The 19,986-nt window shown below is 37.8% G+C and overlaps 1 long non-coding RNA gene across 1 annotated transcript; it reads left to right on the top strand.

Annotated features, from left to right (window-relative positions):
- The first annotated feature begins 11,363 nt into the window (after positions 1 to 11,363).
- LOC130439305 (uncharacterized) lies at positions 11,364 to 16,738 on the top strand. Its single transcript, XR_008909436.1, has 3 exons — positions 11,364 to 11,658; positions 14,890 to 14,977; positions 16,448 to 16,738. It is a non-coding gene; the product is annotated as an uncharacterized LOC130439305 (long non-coding RNA).
- Positions 16,739 to 19,986: the final 3,248 nt, after the last annotated feature.

Below are 19,986 nucleotides of genomic sequence, written 5' to 3'. Positions count from 1 at the left end.
CAGATTTATATTAAAGATCACATTCCCCGCGATCTAATTTTTCAACCTTTAGTTTGTGTGTAATGTTGCTGTAAGAGCATAAACAATACCTACAAAATGATGAAGCTCAAAGTTCAGTGCCAAGCGAGATATTGTCTTTAATAAAATTCTCTTTTCAAGGACTAAAGAGAACGGCTGGAATCGGACAATATCCTCTACTTCCCGGGTACAAAAAAGGGGCGAGGCCTTCCTCAGAGAAGAGGAAGACCCGCTGGAGTAGTGTTTGGTTATCAGAGATTGTAAACATTTGACTGAGCTGCGCGAAACTACTTTCACTTCCATCACATTTGTACAGCTGATAATAGGAATTCTGCTACACACATTCTAACATAACCAACGGTCAAATAACAGCTTCTATGACTTTAACATCGACTGTGAAAGTGTTTGCTTACCTCAAAAACACTTCTTTGAAACGTCCTTTGAAGTCCTGCTTGAAAATATCTTCTGGCCAATCGGCTTGTTTTATTATCCAACTCGGGTCCAATATAAAAAGGCAAAACTAACGCTTCTGTTATAATCCAGATATCTGGGGACTGATCCGTCTGCAAAACAGGTGTTGTACCAAAATCCGACTCCCCGGACAAATCATACTCCCCTCGCGTGAACGCGCATTACACACAGTTGATCGGCGGAGTTAAGAGTTCTGTTTGCCGCTTGCTGTATTTTCACACTTCTACTGAAGCACCAGGAATGAACGTGTAAATTAAGCATTATCAAAATCCTAAAACGACGATCAGAAATCGATGTTAAGCAATATTTAGGATTAAAGATGGGTTAAATAAATAAACACACAACATCATGGTAGATTGCTTTAGCTCGCTCAACGGTGAAGACCCCTCGGACAATTTAACATGGATTTATCAAAGTAAAGGAGTGCTAATCTGTTTTTTGCATACTAATTTGGATGCCCAATGTTTTAAACAATGTCATGGTTATAAAATATGGTTACTGTTGTTAAGCGTAGTTGATTTTAATAACGAGAATAAATATCATAATTTATCTGTGCACAACTGTGTTTACTCTTAAAAATGTAATGTCACGATATCTGCAGAACTACAACGTGGATAATGCCTTTCAAGAAATTTGTAGGCAGATCCTTCACTTTTCCTTTGAAACTTATATGAATGGCATTTAAAATACAAATATTAACTCATCGAAGTAGGCTATAGAGAAATACATTTATTCAAGTTTATAATGTTCTCTTATAGAAGACAATGTAAACAATGTTTGTCAAAGTTGTACTGGCAACTTTCTTTCATTTTTCAGCATTTTTCCCTCAGTTTAAAATTTTCTATGACCAATTACTATATTACTAACACTATATATATATACGGTTTCAAATTGTCTGCCTTTTTGATAACAATGTTATTTTGTATTAGGCTATTTACAGACCATTCTGGAATATCTAAAACACTGGTCCAGAAGCATTTTCTATTTCTATTCAAGTCTACATATTCTATTCAATGTGTTTTTTTCGAACCTTTGTGAATTGTTGAAAAACTGAAACAAGTAGCACTTAAATTATATGAAAGATATACTAAAGTTATACTTCCAATAGATCTTGGTGGCCTCATTAGCAATGGGCTTTAGTTTTAATAGAATGAGCTTAATGTGGGACTACAATTTCTTCAATTTTAAATTTAAACACTTGCTAAAAATGTACTCCCCCTTTATCTCAGATTAATATGATCACAGGCACATCACATATATGATACAGACACTTCTTCATATAGAGGTCGTGCCTTTAAATGCATTTGACTGTATCTTCAATACAGGCGCATTCATGGAAAATGACAAATGAGACATGTTCAGAATCTGCATATCACAGGGAAAGAAACGAAATAGAAAACACAAAATTTGGACAATACTTTCTAAAGTTATAAGTAAAATAGTACATTTTTGCTATGTCTTGACCCATAGACGCTGTTCCCAATTTTGGCAAATATCCTCAGTTCCAATATTATAATTTGCTGACTGACTGTTTAAAAGTTATATCCGAAAATGTGCATTTTTGGTATCTCACGGCCCATAGGTGGCGCTGTTCCCAACTTTGGCAAGTATCCTCAGATCATGGTGCTGATGAAGTGTTCTACGTTTTGTTGCGATTGATCAAAGTGTTGCCGAGATACAGCCTCTAAACCAATTTTGGGTCGATCTGGTTGTTCACAACATCATAACTTTTATTTCACTGGTGGTCAAAAAAATTGGTTCAGTTTTTTCTGTGTGGCTCAGTCAAAGAGTTCATTTTGAGAAGAATTGGACAGATTTTGAAGTAAGAGTAGCAAAAACACTGTACTTCATTTGCTTAAAAATTGCTGAAAGATAACCATGTTGACATGTCTGACAAATGGGACATTGTCAGAATCGGCATAACCCAGGGAACGAAACGACGTATAAATTATACATTTTGGACAACATCTTCAAAAGTTATAAGTTTTTCGCAAGAATCGTTATATCTCTGGAACACTAGGTGGCGCAGTCTTCATTCTTCCGGGGTACCTCCAGGACATTGTGTTCATGATCTCTGTTCCTGTTCTTGTTTCCATGTTTTGGAAACATGTTACCCCCTCCTGGGTGTTTGTTTTGTACTTTATTAGTTATTAAAGTCTTACCCCTTACCTCCCTGTCTGCACTTGGGTCATCTGTCTCCCTGTCCTCACCACCCTTAGTGTTTCATGACATATCTTATATGTGACGTGCCTGTGATAATATTTAAACGAGATTAAGAGGGGGAGTAAATTTTTAGCGGCTATATTGGTTATTATTGTAGAAATTATACCCCTCGGTAAACCCACCGTATTGAAGCTACAGTCAAATGCTTCCAAAGGTACAACCTCTATATGAAGATGTGTCATTATCTTATATGTGACGTGCCTGTGATAATATTAAAGTGAGATTAAGAGGGGGAGTGCATTGTTTTCGGGTATATTGATTATCATTGTATAAATTATAACCCCCCAGTAAACCCAACGTGTTGAAGCTACAGTCAAATGCATTTAAAGGCACAACCTCCATATGAAGATGTGTCTGTATCATATATGTGATGTGCCTGTGATCATATTAATCTGAGATAAAGGGGGAGTACATTTTGTGCAAGTGTAAATTAAAAATGGTAGAAATTATAGTCCCACATCAAGCTCATTCTATTAAAACTAAAGCCCATTGTTTTTGAGGCCACCAACTAAAGATCTATTGGAAGCATAACTTCAGTATATCTTTCATATAATTGAAGTGCTACTTGTTTCAGTTTTTCAACACTACACAAAGGTTAGAAAAAAACACATTGAATAGAATATTTAGACTTGAATAGAAATAGAAAATGCATTTGGACCAGTGTTGTAGATATTCCAGAATGGTCTGTATAGTTTGTATAGTAACATAGTAATGTCATTGTTTATTTTTTTTTAATTTTGAGGGAACTGAGGGAAAAAATGCCGAAAATTGAATAAAATTTAAGAAAGTTGGCAGTACAACTTTGACAAACGATGTTAACATTGTCTTCTATAAGATGTGTGTATTCCTTATTCCTAAGAGTGCCATCCTAACATTACATGGTGTCAGCAAAGTTTTCTCCACCCGACAGTTTCGACCTGAGCTCTGGCTGGAATGGAAACAGCGTTTCCAGAGATTTCGCATAGCCACGAAGCTGGACAAAGAGTCGGGGGAGATTCAAATTTGTACGCTTTTATATTCTCTTGGACAGGAGGTTGAGCACATTGTTAGCACTTTCGAGTATGGCGAGGATGGTGACGAAAATAAGTACGACATTGTTCTGGGAAAACTGGATAATTACTTTGTATGTCAAGTAAATGTGATACACGAGCGAGCTTTCATCAGCGTGTTCAAAAACATGGCGAAACCGCGGAGGAATTCATTCATAGTTTGCATGAACTGGCCGAAACGTGTGCGTTTGGGGAAGCAAAAAGTGAAAACATACGAGACAGACTCGTGATCGGTGAACTCGACAAAGATTTGTCCCAGAGTCAACAAATGATGCTGGATTTGTCACTGGACAGAGCGTGTCGACATGCAAGGCAATCGGAGCAGGTTAAAACGCATGTTTCTGAACAGAGTGGTTCTTCAGCGTTGAACAAAGTTGTTCGGCGCAAGTACAGCTCGTCATTTCAATCGAAAGACACTTTCAAGCCTGAAAGGAGAGAGAGAAAAGGGACACAGAGACCAAACAACCAGAGATACACACAAACAAGCGACGCAAACGAGGAAAAGTGCATGAGATGTGGCAAACAGCATTCAAAAAGCAAGACGAGCAGACTGCCGCAAGTGTGGTAAGAAAGGCCATTATACAGTGGTGTGTCGTACTCTACATGTCAGTGATGTGAACGTGGTGCAGGGTGAGCATGAATCTTCACTTTTCCTGGGAGCAATTACGGTAAAAGACTCAAGTGACTCTATAACGTTGAAAATTCAGGATACAGCAGTGGAGTTTAAGATAGACACTGGAGCAGACATTAGTGTCATATCAGAACAAACCTACAATGCGCCCAACAAAAAGCCTGAATTGATGCGCGTGCATGCAGCGCTCGATTGCCCAGGTGGAAAACTGAAAAGCGAAGGTAGATTTGAGGCCAGCACTCATTACAAAGGTAAAACTTACTTGTTCTAGCAGGACAGTCTGTTAACAACCTGCTTAGTTGAGAAGTTTCCGCAGCTCTTGGACTAGTTTAGCGTATTGATAATGTGATGAGTTCGCCTGGCAGGAGTACTCATGTGAAAATCAAGCTAAAAGAAGATGCAGTTCCATTTGCAGTCGCGGTAGCAAGGAGAGTATCTGTTCCTCTACTCCCTAAGGTGAAAGCTGAAATTGATCGGATGGCGAAGAGTGGTGTGATCGAGGAAATAACGGAACCGACAGAATGGTGCACGCCAATGGTCCCAGTACCAAGAAAAAATGGTCATGTGTTGACCTAAAGCGTCTTAACCAAACCGTGGAACGAGAGAGGTACATCTTGCCTACCCTCGATGATATACTCCCTCAGTTGTCAGGATCAACAATATTTTCACTTCTAGATGCAGCAAGCGGGTTCTGGCAAATTCCGCTGGACACAGAGAGCGCCAAATGAACCACCTTCATAATGCCGTTCGGGAGGTACCTTTTTCACAGACTTCCTTTCGGAATCTCCTCTGCCTCAGAAATATTCCAGAGAGAGATGAACAACCTCTTGAAAGACCACGAAGGTACGGCAGCATACATGGACGACATAATCGTCTACGGAGATACATCGGAGGTTCATTATCGTCGACTACAAAGAGTCTTGAAAACACTTTCTGATGCTGGACTGCAGCTCAATGACAGCAAGTGTCTGTTGAGACAAAAGCAGATTTGGTTTCTTGGTCAAGTCATCGATGCTCATGGAGTCAGGCCTGATGACGAAAAGATCAAGGCCATATTGAACACTCCACCCCCACAGAATATGACCGAGGTGAAGAGTGTCTTGGGAATGGTTCACTTTCTAGGTCGATACCTACCAAACCTTGCTGAGATAACCCGACCACTAAATTATCTACTGAAGACTGATACGGTCTGGACCTGGAGTCATGCACAGGATAAAGCACTTACAAGAGTTAAGAAGCTCATGACTAAAGCACCAATTCTTTCCTACTTCGATGTGAACAAACCTAACATCGTAAGCGCTGTTGCTAGCAGCTATGGACTCGGGGGAGTTCTCTTCCAGCGGCAGCGTGATGGATGCCTGAGTCCTGTAGCTTACTGCTCTCGTACGTTAACCAACGCTGAAAAAAAATATGCTCAGATTGAGAAAGAATGCATTGGTGTGGTGCGGGCTTGTGAAAAATTCTCCAAGTATGTGTACGGTCTGGATAGTTTTGTTATCCACACAGATCACAAGCCGTTGGTCCCGTTCATCAACAGCAAGGGAATTGACATGGTTCCTTTGAGGTTTCAAAGATTGCTCATTCGGCTGATGAACTTCAATGCAAAAGCTGAATATGTTCCAGGGAAATCACTGGTCGTTGCCGACACTCTTTCTAGACATCCATTTCCCAAAACCCACCTGGACTCTTTGGAGCTTGCTGAGTACATTGAAGCCCTGGAAGAAAGCACAAGAGCTGCCTGGCCAATGTCATGCTCACGTCTGGACGGGGTGGCCGAAACTACTAAGAAAGACCTTGAACTGCAAGCAGTCATAAGGTACGTTAGACAGGGTTGGCCAAAGAATCCCTCCCAAGTTGTGGAACACATCAAACATTAATTTGCCGTGAAGGATATGCTGTCCATGTGTCATAACCTCCTTATGTACAGTGACAGGATCGTCATTCCTACTGTCTTGAGAACAGATATCAAGTGCAAACTTCATGAAGGTCACATGGGAATTGTTGCCAAATGGACCTTGGGTGAGAATCACAGCAGATATGTGCGAAGTGAACAAGAAGTCCTAGGTAGTAGTAGTCGACTATTTCTCGAGATTCATAGACGTTGCTTACCTTCCAGATCTATCAGGAAAGATAGCTCTTCTTAGCTCTTCTAGCTTACAGAGCAACGCCGATTCAAGCCACGGGTTGTAGCCCTGCACAGTTAATGCTAGGACGCCAGCTGAAGACGCCAGTGCCTCTACTGGAAAAGAGACTGGTACCTAAGTGGCCAAACTTCTCCAAGGTGAGAGTGAGAGACAACATGACAAAATCCAACTACAAGCGGTACTATGACAGACGCTGTGGTTGCCGACCATTACCTGAACTCAGACCGGGAGATCCTGTAACAGTCAAACTGGATGATCTAATTTAAAGAAAATTAGTATTAAAATTGTGACAGATACCAAAGATTTGCACGGCAAAGCACGACAGCGCAAGAGAACCCGTGAATTCATTGTCAATGCCAGATGAGAGGAGCCACTGCCAGTGAGCGCCCTTTAAACCAGCTTTGACTAAAAGTGAGCAGTTTTATCAATATTAGCTGAAGGCTTCAGCAGGACTCTTTCAGTCATTGACGGGATGAGCTCCTCACAGGCGAGTTGCCAACACTGAAAATGATGCGCTTGGCGTGGTTGTCGGAGGTGGGGTATGGAAGCAAATAAGAGACATAATGTTTTGAAAGAAAACATATGTCTAATTCGACTGCTCAAATTCAGATCGAAAAATTCAAGTTAAATATTCACATGGTAACATCCAGGCTACCCAGGATAGGAAAAACAGTTGAGCCCTGAGCCCGTCTGCAATTGAACCGAACCTTTGAACCGAACCAATGAACCGACGTCGGGCGGCCTATCAGAGCACTACAACCTGACTGTCTGTCATGATCCAAGAAGAGGCCAAGGCACGGATATTAAACCTGTTAAGATTTTTCTAGGGAAAACGAAGGCGCTCCGGTAAGTTTGCTGTTTATGTACAATCAGACTCTACAGAACAAATGTATGTTGTTGCTAATTATTTTTTGGAACTATTATTATTATTATTTTCCGACGTCGGTTCGGTTCATTGGTTCGGTTCAATGGTTCGGTTCAATGGTTCGGTTCAATTGCAGACGGGCTCTGGGCTCAACTGTTTTTCCTATCCTGGGTAGCCCGGATGTTACCATGTGAATATTTAACTTGAATTTTTCGATCTGAATTTGAGCAGTCGAATTAGACATATGTTTTCTTTGAAAAGTATTAACTTGAAATTTGAGATCTAAATAAGAGCAATCAAATTTGATCAATCCGAATGTATTTTATCTGAAATTCTGTAAGTTTTTTTTTTTGTATCTGAATTTGTGAGCATTAAATTCAGGTTTTTAAATTGGATATCCAGAATTTTCATATTTAAATTTCATAGAGGTAAATTCGAAACAAATATATTCAGATACATGGTTTCCAAAGTAAAATAATTAAAAATCAAGTATTCATAGACTGTTAAATTTCAAAACAGTATGTCTCTTATTTGCTTCCATAGTTGGGCCGCAAGAAATTTTGTGAATTTTCTTAAGAAATGCACCAATTGTATGACTGAAATGTGAAGGCGATACTGGCGATAATTCATTGTCAATGCCAGATGAGAGGAGCCACTGCCGGTGAGCGCCCTTTAAACCAGCTTTGACTAAAAGTGGGCAGTTTTATCAATATTAGCTGAAGGCTTCAGCAGAACTCTTTCAGTCATTGACGGGATGAGCTCCTCACAGGCGAGTTGCCAACACTGAAAATGATGCGCTTTGCGTGGTTGTCGGAGGTGGGGTATGGAAGCAAATAAGAGACATAATGTTTTGAAAGAAAACATATGTCTAATTCGACTGCTCAAATTCAGATAGAAAAATTCAAGTTAAATATTCACATGGTAATATAGTGCATTGTGCATTCACACTGCCAGCAACTTCGATTTGTGTCGTTTCTTTCTTTGATGTTGTTAGAAGGTGATAGTTCTGGTTGTTTTACTAACAGTTATGAACATCACTGTAGTTTCATGTCATTTCATATTTACCTTGAATCAGTTTTAAATCATTTAAAATGTCATATACAAATAACACTTGTTCATAATAAGTTATGACAAATATGTATGGAAGCCCACAAAGTTTACACATTTTCCATCACCAATGACACAACAAACTACAATGATGGTTGACGTAAGCACTTTGAAGGTTATGGAACTGAGGAGGACAACAGCTGTATTAACATCCATACTTCAAACTAGTAAGTCCATCAGGGTCATAGTATTGACAGGGACAGTAGAGATGCCCAGACCTCTAGTTGCAGTTTTCTGTATAGGATTCTAGCTGCCCAACAGTTTGTGGTCTTGTTGGTCATTCTTTGTTTCATAATTCTTTTAAATATACAGTACTGGTTAAAATTTTGCAAACGCTTATGTTTTTTCACCTTTTATAGTAATAGTTAACTCATTAATATCATGGAATTACACATTTATTACATTAAGATTTTTAAAATCATTTCAGTCATGTGTCTCCAAACCATCGACTGGTACTGTATATTGAAAGTTCTGATTGTTAAAAGATTGTTCTGAGAACTGTTTTTCTTTCTTTCAGTCCCATATTTTTTTTAAATGTTGCTGGCATCAAAATTAAAATGAGAAGTTTAAAGTCCTATATACTGCAGAGTTGTGGTCAAAAGTTTACACACCCCTAGCAGAGAAAATGTTGAAAATTTAAGAAAATAAGAAAAGTAAAAGTAAGTTCGTTTTTGAATTATTACTGCCCTGAACAAGTTATTTCACATAACAGACATTTTCATAAAGTTTTTAACACATAATTATCTATATTTATAAAAGTAAGTTCCAGTTCAAGACTTAACATACCTGCACGACTGGTTCCTAATACTGCACGACATTACCAGAACAATCAGTGACAGTTTTGTAATAGTTGTTGATCAAACTGTAGTCTGAAGGATTTTTCTGAAGACCTGTGGACAGTTTAATGGTGTAAATCCTTCACAATCTTTGCTGTTTTAGCATCTTCTGCATTATTGACCCTTGTTCATCAGTGACTGAATGATGAGATTTATCTTTTTATGCTAAGGAGAATTGAGAGACTCATGCACAACTATTACGAACATTCCATGATACTCTGGAAGTCAACACTACATTCTAAAGTCAGGTGCATGTAAACCTTTAGGTTATGTGACCAGTTTCATTGTTATTATTTTGTTGAAATAATTAAAAATATATATATATTTAGTAACGCCTTCCAAAAGCTACAAAGATATATACATGTTTCCTGAAGGACAAAATTAATTTTAGAAAAAACGTTTGACACAACTTATAATTTTCAGAGATTTACACCCACCTAACTTTAAAATATTGTGTTGACTTCTTTAGCGTCAGGAAATGTTTGTATATTTTGTAATAGTTGTGTATGAGTCTCTAAATTGTTTTATTATAAATAAAAACTAAACCCACACCAAACCCCAACCCTTACCATAACTTACCCCTAAAGTGATTAGGGAAAAGCAATGGCCTAGAACAGTCATCCTTAATTGGTGGACCACGGTCCGGATCCTGACCTTTGCATCGATTCCATCAGGACCCCGAGACATATCCTAATAAACAGTGCCGACGCTATGGGGGGTATTCGAGGGTCGTGGCGTGGCCCAAAAAAAATCCCTTTTAGTTATTCTTTTAATATTAAATGTGCAAGATGTAACTTAAATGAAATAAAATAAAATTAGAGGGGAAAACGTATAATTGTGGTTGTTCTTGACATGTTACTAGTTACTGTTGCGGGAATATGGGCATTGTCCCTTTAAGAAGCATGGGGTTTGTAGTCATGGCGGTACTGAATGATGGGAACAGTAGTGGGGGTGCGGGGTATTCACGTGTGTGAGTGAAAAGTGAAAAGACGGAGAAAAGGAGAGTAAGCTGCTTTATAGGTTTTATTGTTTTCTTTATAAGTTCGTGAAACCACCTGGGATTTCAAGTGATTGTCAAATTGTATAGTGATGGATGGAGCTTTCGCTGACGAGATTAATCAACGTGCTTCGTAATATCTTTGTCGGCCCATCATTGTGAGAAATGGACCCGAGCAAACTGTTACAGCACTGTAAACTGCGATTATTTGCGTTTAGCCACCACGACAGCCCTCCGCTGTGTGTGACTGAGTAAACTGTGTGCATAGGGCTACCACATAGCCTCTGCTAAGTGATATGATATGGAACTTAACAACAACAAGACTAAATGAAATTCGTGAATAATAAAAAAAAAAACGTGTTTTGTTTTTATAGCATTTCTGCTGTGTTGGACTATGATGTCACCACTGCTTCAAAATATTTCTCAAACGGCAAAAAAATTACATTTACTGTTTGTATGTTGTCATTATTTTTTTTCATTTACATATATTAATTATCAGACTTCTATTAAGTCGGAATTCCCCTAATGCCACAGAGCCTACAATACATAACTACTGTGGATGTAAAAATATAAAATAAATGGCCTGATAAAAGATCATATCTATTATACAGGATATCCAACTGGGGTAAATTGATTAAATATTTATTTATTTTCAAAAAACATAATTGTCCAGACCTCCGTTTGGAAGAAAATATAAAGACCGGACCTCTTGGAACTTTAATTGAGTACCCCTGTTCTAGAAGCACCTAATCCTGGTTGGAAGATTACATTTATAGAGTACGTAGCATGAGATCATGAAAATGACATTTCATGCAGTCTGTTCTTTTGCCATATTTGAAAGTAAGTTGTCAGCCAAGTTGTATGTCTGAAGGTGAAAAATTTAAGTTATTTGCTTGTAAAAATGGGAGTCGACTCTGAATCACACAAACGAGACGTGGAATGGTTCACCTGCGTGTGACACATAGTCCCCGCCTATGTTTTGCTGAGACTGCCGCGAAAACTTATCTCTCCTCCCGTGTCGCTCGTTCGTGATGCGTGTATATCATGTCTAGAGTCTGTGTTCTACGGTGTGAAACGATGTCGGTCTTATTTCAACTATCATAGGAATAACGTCTCAGGGAAAAATGGTTACAATTAATTTTTCCAACGATACCAAAGGAGTATAACCCCATGGTTGTACTGTGCGCGCGTCATTTCACCGAAGATTGGTTTAATAATCTTGGCGCGTTCAGTGCAGGATATGTGAAACGACGATCATTGAAAGAGGAGGAAATACCAACTCTATTTGGACCTGTTAGCCCCTCCGAATCCCAACCTGTAAGTGTGACTATTGATTTTGTATTAACTTCAAGAAATATTTTCGTACCGTATGTCTGTGTTTAGCTTGTGCATATAAAGCTAACATTAGCATGTACCGTTATTTCTGGGATGTTACAGTTTGTTTATCTTGCTATTAACTTTGCATTTTGATTTGTTGCATTTGCACCTATATAGATATATTTGGGTGAAACTCCAATCATTTTTCATAACGTCGACTTTCTGAAATGCTCTATCTATGTACCATGACAACGCACAGTTAAAACGAAATGATAGTATTACTAACGGATTAACAGTATTTTAAGAAAAAATACTATCTTATTTCATTGATGAGCAAAAGCACAACATGCATGTTGTCACACTAGGAGTTTTTATGACAAGAGTTGTCACTTGCCACTGACAAACATCCTGCTCCAGTCGTGGTGGAGTTTGTTTTGGATTAGCTTTCTTCTTCCTTGTCAGACAAATTAGTACGGTAAAATCGCAATCAGCTGATTGGTTGATTAAAACATTGTCCCAGGGTCAACATGATGTTGTCCTAAGAATATCAACCACTTGGCAAAAACAGGAGAGCCGTTATTATTGTAAATTAATATAACCTGTCCGACTCCGTACGGTCCGGTATCATTTCCCTCGCCATAGTAGGGAAGAAAATGTGATCTCTATCACAACTGCCTGTGAAGCGGAAGGTCCCTGATATGGTATGTAAGGGACATCTTCACACACACACTCTAAGCGGGGAACCAGTCATGACAGACCTGGTCAACTCTACCAATCAGAGCATTTTGGAAGGATGGACTATATATAGACATTTAAGCACATTTCACATGAAAATAAATACTAATTTGAGGATTGGAGATAGTTTAACATTGATTATTGTTTACAACACATATGATGCACAAGTAAGCTGAGCATTGTCTAACAGTTATGGCATTAGCAACATCACTGTTCATTGAGTGAAAAACACACACCATGAGCTCACCATAACCTAAGCACAAGCATCACTCTTCTGAAGGATACAAAACCTCAAAAATACAAATAGAATCTCTTCTAAATCTTAAATAACAAGAACAATAAAAACTATACAAATTTTCATTTTATTGTAAAGCACATAAAATAACACTTCATAATCAAAATATGACTCTTCTAATATGAGGCTCAGTTTAGTGAAATTAACTAAAATAATTCAGCTATGCCAACACAAAATAATTAGGTAAAGACCCTTTATACAAGTTTAAGTAGTTCGAACATGATAAAATTAAGTTGAAGTCACTGAATAATTTGTGCAATTTAGAATTCCGAGATTTTATCTATAATTTTAACTTTTGCACAATAGAACACAATGGTATTAAGTAAAATCTACAATGACACAGAATCCTTTTTTAAGTGTAAATGCAGGAAATGGGAAATGAAAATAGACAAAGACAACCATAGCATAGAGAAAGACATTATGGAAAGGAATGCTGAGGGGACTACAAGATAGGTGTGATGACTTTAAATCACATTTTGAAAACTGTAATAAGAAAGGATGTTATGACTGTTGAAAAAAACAACTAACTAAGTAACAAGAGTCCAAGGAACCCGTCTTGAATGTCTTCTCCTCATCCTCTCAATTTTTCTGATACTGTCTTGATATCAATAGGCTCTCAAATGCCACCTTTCTGAGCCATGATCTTACATTTTACAATTATTTCTGCCTCTGCTTTTTTAGTACCACAACCTTCAGATAATTTATATGACAATTCTCCAGCTATTTCATGTAGCTTAATCTCTGTATTATCCTTAATTTCAGACATCTTGTCATCTTTTTTTCCATCCGACATTGCCAATTAACAATTAGGATCAATTCTCTAACAGTGATCGACCATGGTACCGTTTCATTTTTGATTCTTTTGATTCTTTGTATGGAGATTTTTACATTTACTTTTATCCAAAGCGACATACATTACATTATCCTATACATTTTTTGTTTGATTCTTCGTATGGAGATGAAAAATCAACCAACTCACACAGCTGTGGGCACTCCCCAGTTGCAGTAGCTCGATGAGGAGATGACCTAAAGGGTTTCCCTTCGTACCTCACGTCTATCACGAGTCCGGTTGTTCAGCTGTCACTCCAGCCTCCTCGCAGCGACATATGATAGGTCCAACGATATGAACTGCAGATTTTATAGATTAAAAATAAGAGGCCAGTTTCACTTGATCTCTCCCCGTCAGGAATTTATCAAATCTGAAAATAGCAACTCCGTTGTGAGTTAATACTTCATATTAACCACCAGGTATAGATACAGAGATGAAGAGAAGAACAGCAGGTAGGAGAAGAAGTGATGTTGAATAAAATGAAAGATGTTTTATTGAATAATCTCAGTTGTGCTTTAATGCTTAGTCTATCTCTATTCAACTTTGTCTGCCTAGAAACAGATTCAATAGGTATTATTAACCGTGCAAGATTACGGTATCAAAACATTGTCTCGTGACGTTATTATGAACCTTGAAATGGAGACCATTTGAGACTCATATCAGCATAATAGACAATACATCATCCAACATAAAGTTAAACAATATCAAAAATAAGGACAAAATGTAACAAATAATAAGAATTAAAGTGAAAAATAAAACAATAAAATAAATGAATGAATATATGTGACAAATGAATATATGATAAATATAAGACTTAGTAAGAGCTAGTAAATATATAATGGAAAAATAATAAATGGACAGTTGTAATAAATTATATAAATCAAATAGAATAATAGAATAAGAAACAATGTTTGTTTTTACTGAGATCTATCAGTTGAAAGAACCCAGAATAAAATAATTTAAAACAGTTGACCCAATGCTTGGTTGAAAATAATCCAGTGTTTTATAATAATTCCATCATTCATCATTCAGAGTATTTCTCTATATCATGCATGTCAAGAGTAACCGTTTCCCAAATGCAGTAAACTAAAGCAACTCTTAATGTGCTTTTGTTTGTCATAACAGAGATGTTATTTGTATTTTACATTTCCTTAAATTATGTTTTAAATGATAAATATATGAACCCTGCACAATCTAATGTGTTGTGTATTAAATTATATATTTTGGAAGAATTCCTATAACAATTTATATCAATGCAATATAGCAATCATTTCAACTTTAGAATACTGTTCCCGGTTCTAATTAATTCTCTCAAAGTTGTTTAGTAATTATTTATAAATTAATAATGGGTTCCTTGCATTTTCACTTCCAGCATTCGGGGAAATACTCAATGGTAACGTGATACATAATGTGGATAAAACAGACACATACTGAACTTGAAGATCATAAACCTATTTAAGGTAAGTGGCTAATCATGGTAAGGTCATTTGAGTGGGGGATTTGATTTGTGATTATTGAAAACAGAACAAAATTTGTTGTAATGACTATTTTGGAGTCCAAGAATTCCATGAAATGCATATTGCATTTCTAAAATAGCAGTAATAACAGTGGCAATAGTAGTGCATTTCCATAAGAGTAGTACTAGCAATAGTAAATAAGAAGAAATGCCCACAGTTTGATTATTGTGATGGTCAATGTATATGACTGCATTTATTAGTAGTTACTTCATAGCTATTTATGTAGAATCTGAATTAGTAGATAATTTATAGTAGTTCTTAAGGAGGAATGAGTGAATTCGAAAGCTATTGTTTAATTAACTGTAACAAAACAAAATTATAAAATGCTACTACAAACTGATTAGTTAAGAATACGGGCCCATAAGGGCTTTGCTTCTGATGGACATGCATACTTTGTAAGAAAGACTTAGGAAGGTGCACCTTTCAGAAAACGTAGACAAATAAAGATAATTTGTAACACTTTAGAATACTGTTTCTTGTGTAACTAAAAAGGAATTACTGCAGAACTATTAGGTAATTCCTCATTAATACTGACATCTGCTATATTAACTATTAAGGAAGATGTGGTAGAACTTAAGAGTCCTCTAAGAAAGCTCTTAATTTAGCTTATAAACTATGTAGGACACTCCATCCAGGGTGTATCCTGCCTTGATGCCCGATTACTCCTGAGATAGGCACAGGCTCCCCGTGACCCGAGGTAGTTCGGATAAGCGGTAGAAAATGGAATGGATGTAGGAGTCTTATCTTAAAAATCGATTCAGTACTAATCTGAGCAAGCAAAAGACAAACATTTTTTGTCTCAGTGAGGAAGTGGGGGTCGTAAGTTTGAAATTGTACATGTATTTTTTCCTGTTTTAAGGTACTCAAGCACACATACACACAAACATGCATTTCTGCTGCATAGTTTCATTTCTCCAGTTTTGCTAAATATGTTAATGTCGTGATTTTTCTATTTCGGGTGCTATTTCATTTCTGTTATTGTGTCTCTAATAGGATCGGTCATGAACATGAACCCTGCACGATCTAATGTGTGTGTCTTTAACTGTCATTCAATTCAATTCAATTAATTTATTTTTTATTTTATAGCGCTTTTACAATTTGCATTGAATCAAAGCAGCTATACAAGAAAACCAAAACTATTAAAATCAAATAAAGCTTAAAAGTAATATGGAAATTATCATTTATTGCAACACATTTCGCACTCTTTTTTTTGTCCATTGTCTCTGATGTTACCGAAACTTTTAAGTTACTCGCTACTCCTAAAATTTTGGACCTTAAGAGCTCTTTTAAAGGATAAAGACCCCGTTTTTTCCCTGTTTTCGAAGCTTTGGTTGTGTCTTTTAGGTGTTTAACAATGGATGTTCATGTTTATAGTTTAAAAAAAAACTTTATATTTCTTCTCTCTCTTCTCAGGAAACGACTGGATATCTTCCGGTTTCTTCAAAGTCCCTCCTTCCAAAATGCTTTGATTGGTAAAGCTGACCAGGTCTGTCGTGATTGGTTTTTCCGATTAGAGTGTGTGTTAGAAGATGTCCCACCCATACCATATCAGCGAGTTCCGCTCCTCAAACTGTTGTGATTGGTCGGTCCTCCTTTCAGTGCAGGTGAATTCATGAGCTTTGGCTTTTAGCAATAAACAGTAACAAATGCGTCAACTTCACTTCATCAGTTAAAAACATGGGGATCGTTCGAAGTGTAACGGAGGTCTGCTGGTGCATATGCAAACGTCAATCTTTGTAAGAGATCGCGTTGTTTCTACTATGGTGAGGGAAATGACACCGGACCTGTTGGGTCAGACCCAGTGCCGGCGCTATGGGGGGCATTCGAGTGCCGTGCCCCTCCTAGCGGTTATTGATGCCTCTCCTACCACAGGCCATGGCGTGGCCCAAAAAATATATAATATTATCCCTTTTAATATTAAATGTCAAACTGTAACTGTAATGAAATAAAATGCATGATTAAATGAAAACGCATAAGTGTGGTTGTTCATGACCTGTTACTAGTTACTGTTGCGGGAATATGGGCATTGTCCCTTTAAGAAGCATGGGGTTTGTAGTCCTGGCCGTACTGAATGATGGGAAAAGAAGTGCGGTTGCGGGGTATTCACGTGTGTGAGAGAAAAGTAGCAGACGGAGAGAAGGAGAGTAAGCTGCATTAGAGGTTTTGTTGTTTTCTTTATAAGTTTGTGAAACCACCCGGAAGTTAAAGTGATTGTCAAATGGTATAGTGATGGATGGAGCTTTCGCTGACGAGATTAAACAACGTGCTTCGTAATAACTTTGTCGGCTCATCATTATGAGAAATGTACCAGTGCAAACGGTTACAGCACTGTTTACTGTATTTATTCGCATTTAGCCTCCACGACAGCCCTCCGCTGTGTGTGACTGAGTAAACTGTGTGCATAGGGCTACCACATAGCCTTGGCACAGTAAATCATCAACAACAAGAATAAACAAAATTCGTAAATAATAATTAATAATAAATAAAAAAACGTGTTTCGTTTTTATGGCATTTCTGCTGTATTTCTCAAACGGCAGTGCCCCCCCGCCGATGACCCAAATGCCCCTCCTGTAGATCTGCTCTGGCGCCGACTCTTGTCAGACTGGTTACATTATCAACATAAACAGAAGCATTAGTGTTGCCTTTTTATATTGGACCTGAGTTGGATAATAAAACAAGCAGATTGACTAGGAGAAAAAAAAGAGTTGTTCAGACATTTCATGAAAATTAAAATACAAGCATTACATTTTACATTTACACATTTGGCAGTTGCTTTTTTCCATAGCAACTTACATTGCATTATCCTATACATTTATACTTAGTTATCTTCAATCCCCTGGGATTAAACCCACAACCTTGCGTCGTTAATGCAACGTCTTACCACTGAGCTACAGGAAAGCTACACAAAAGTAATCCGCGCGGCTCCTGGTGACATATTATTGTATTATGAAGCGAATTGATCGGTCTCTAAAATAATCGTTCAATATCATCTGTAAACTGCAGCTTCTGCGACTGAAACATTTGACGAATATCAATCACACCCAAGTGCCTTATGGGCTGGTTATACTCGACGCAATCGCTACTTTGCTTGGGTGTGCGTGCCAAAATGATGTCATTGCGGTGTTCGCGAAGTTTGCTTTGGGTGAGCGCGAGCTCATTTCGCGTGGCGTCGTGCACAACATTTTTTTGTGACTCGAGCAAATAGTTCGCGCGGCGCCGCAGTCAACATGAAAGCTTTGAAGAGATTTTGGCTAAACAGCTACACCTGTTCTTGATCTTATATCTTCTCATTTTATATAACATAAAGACATCCAATGGGTTAATCTATGGCAATGTACATTTAGCAGTCCCTAACCAACAAAATGTAGAAATGTGTCTTCATTATGCACAGAAATGAAAGAGTGAACAAAAAGTTTGACGTAAACAATTTTTTAAATCAACAAACAATAGTTCGAAATGAATTTCCCAGTCCATCATCCGCATCTACTTCACAAGAGAGATGTATTCTATATCTCAACGTTTTGTGGCATGCATTGCGCGAACATTCCATCTCCTTTTTCGCCCTTTTTTTCGATAGTAGCAACAACACAAAATCTCCTACGTTTCCTTGTTGAACAACTGCTTGCAAGACACCATTCTGAATGATCTCACGTAATTCCGGTAAAATTCCAACTTCTCTTCTACTTCCTGCGGATTCAGGACGATTTCGCTTGTCGTTTCAAAGAATATCTTAACGGCGAACATGTCAAGTATAAACGTCTCGTCCGTTTGGGGAGTTTCGCGCGGTCGGCGGTGGATCGCGAAGCGGAGCAAGGCTTGTGTATAAACAGGCCTTTACACTGTCGGTTTCACATTTAGTTCGATTGCTTGGTCGGAACTAGTGGTGGACCGATTATCGAATTGGCCGATTATCGGCGTCGATATTAAGGATTTAGCCGATAATCGATATCGATCATTTTCAAAGCCGATTTGCCGATAAAGCCATTTTATTTTGAAATGCGTTATTTGGCTCTGTCGCAGCCAAGGATTTAGCGAGAGCAGTTCGAACACGTCACTCTAATGCCCGCCCACTGCCCCTCTGATTTGTTGGGACTAAGTCACGAGTCCCGCCAATCAACGCGGCAGGCTGCGGAACAGAAAGATAATTTCACTCTCACACTGAAAGCGCTGCTTCGGGTTCATGCTCTCTGAGGTAAAGCAGCATGAGACGTTGAAATAAATCACAATCCACTACACTGAAGATGCAAAACACTTCAATATAATTAGTGCCTGAATTTCGGAGCAGCTTTGCGGGTTTCCTGCAGGTTCCGCGGGATTTACGCATTATTATCATGTAGATATAATTCACATCCATAGTATAACAATGATTTCGCGATTACGCGTTTCTTGTAATTGATCGAGCTGGCGTTTTGCACGTCATTTTAAGTGACGCCATTTCAAAAATACAAGACATTTTAAAGCATAAAGAACTTGAATCGTCGATCGTCAGTCTTCAATTAGAGCGATCTCATGCACGCGAACACACACACACACACACACACTGACTCCGCAATCTCAAACTGCTCGCGACAAATCTCGCGACAGGTCTTTTCAACAACATACACAATAAAGCTATGAAGGCAATTCAATTATTTAGACTTATTATATAAATTCAAATTGTGCTAGTTAATCCAATGATGATCTAAATGATTAATTGAATAGTATTGTATTCAATGTTAAAGTCATCAGAACATATTTTTTCCATAAATAAATATAATTTGTTACATTCAATTCATTTTTTCATTTGTTGCTTGTTGTTTTTTACTGTGTTGCTTGTGGTTTACAAAATGTTCACAGAATTCTGCTGGGTGCTCCCTTTTTTCTTTTGTTATTATTAATATGAGTGTTATGATTAAGATTTCTCAGTCAGAATTAAAAATGTTTCAAATGTTTCAGAGCCCGTGTTCTTAATT

Source organism: Triplophysa dalaica, chromosome 17, assembly GCF_015846415.1.
Source record: "Triplophysa dalaica isolate WHDGS20190420 chromosome 17, ASM1584641v1, whole genome shotgun sequence".
Taxonomy (NCBI): domain Eukaryota; kingdom Metazoa; phylum Chordata; class Actinopteri; order Cypriniformes; family Nemacheilidae; genus Triplophysa; species Triplophysa dalaica.
This window is presented reverse-complemented; position numbering and strand designations above follow the sequence as displayed.